Source organism: Salmo salar, chromosome 04 (genome assembly GCF_965601325.2).
Source record: "Salmo salar chromosome 04, fSalSal1, whole genome shotgun sequence".
Taxonomy (NCBI): domain Eukaryota; kingdom Metazoa; phylum Chordata; class Actinopteri; order Salmoniformes; family Salmonidae; genus Salmo; species Salmo salar.
The window spans coordinates 3,995,001-3,996,171 of record NC_138294.1 but is presented as its reverse complement, the minus strand read 5'-3'; the positions used below and the strand labels follow the sequence as shown (position 1 = coordinate 3,996,171).

At 47.6% G+C, this 1,171-nt stretch overlaps 1 protein-coding gene across 1 annotated transcript in view; it reads left to right on the top strand.

The window, feature by feature from the left end:
- The first annotated feature begins 807 nt into the window (after positions 1-807).
- LOC123733260 (uncharacterized) overlaps positions 808-1,171 on the top strand; it is an 8,400-nt gene continuing 8,036 nt past the window's right edge. Inside the window, exon 1 of the mRNA XM_082973930.1 lies at positions 808-1,089. The gene's annotated coding sequence lies outside the window, so the exon portion shown is untranslated. The remainder of the gene's footprint in view (positions 1,090-1,171) is intronic.

Sequence of the window (1,171 nt, the reverse complement as noted above, 5' to 3'; positions counted from 1 at the left end):
TATTGAACCCTGACCTGGGGGCGACCACACCGTGTTGCTGATTCACTCTTAAATCTCTATCTGGCACAGCCAGAAGAGGACTGGCCCACCGCTCAGATCCTGGTTCCTCTCTAGGTTTCTAATCTCCACCCAGCAGAGCCAGAAGAGGACTGGTCCACCCCTCAGAGCCTGGTTCCTCTCTAGGTTTCTAATCTCCACCCCTCAGAGCCTGGTTCCTCTCTAGGTTTCTAATCTCCACCCAGCACAGCCAGAAGAGGACTGGCCCACCGCTCAGATCCTGGTTCCTCTCTAGGTTTCTAATCTCCACCCAGCAGAGCCAGAAGAGGACTGGTCCACCCCTCAGAGCCTGGTTCCTCTCTAGGTTTCTAATCTCCACCCCTCAGAGCCTGGTTCCTCTCTAGGTTTCTAATCTCCACCCAGCACAGCCAGAAGAGGACTGGTCCACCCCTCATAGCCTGGTTCCTCTCTAGGTTTCTAATCTCCACCCAGCACAGCCAGAAGAGGACTGGTCCACCCCTCAGAGCCTGGTTCCTCTCTAGGTTTCTTCCTAGGTTCCTGCCTTTCTAGGGAGTTTTTCCTAGCCACCGTGCTTCTACAGCTGCATTGCTTGCTGTGTGGTGTTTTAGGCTGGGTTTCTGTACAGCACTTTGTGACGTCAGCTGATGTAAGAAGGGCTTTATGAATAAATGTGATTGATCCCTCACTTTGTATTTGTTGTTTGTCTTCATCTGGGTTTGAACAAACATCATAACACTGAGGGTGGGGTTAAGGTCAGGGTTAAGGTCAGGGTTAAGGTAGTCTAAGAGTCACTTTTTGATTTTGGTTAGTCGTTTTGCGGGTCTTGTAGGTGGATACATTTTTATTGAAAGGCGTGATTGACGCTCATAAATGGCAGTGGAAAAACGAGTCCAGCAACTTAGAATAAACTTCCAAGTCTCATATTCCGTCATCGTACAAAACCCCCTCTGCCCAGGAGTTGATCATCTTTAGTTCTCAGACAGAGAGGTGAAGTTATTGGTGCGTACTTTCTCATCTGAGTAGTCTACAAACCGCAGGTTCTAGCTGAAACAACATCTCTGATATTCTCAGGTAAGAAGTAGCTTCAGTGAATTTGATTGTCATGATTGCTTGTTCAAATTGTATTTATATTTTTCTTCCTATTTCAAGACAT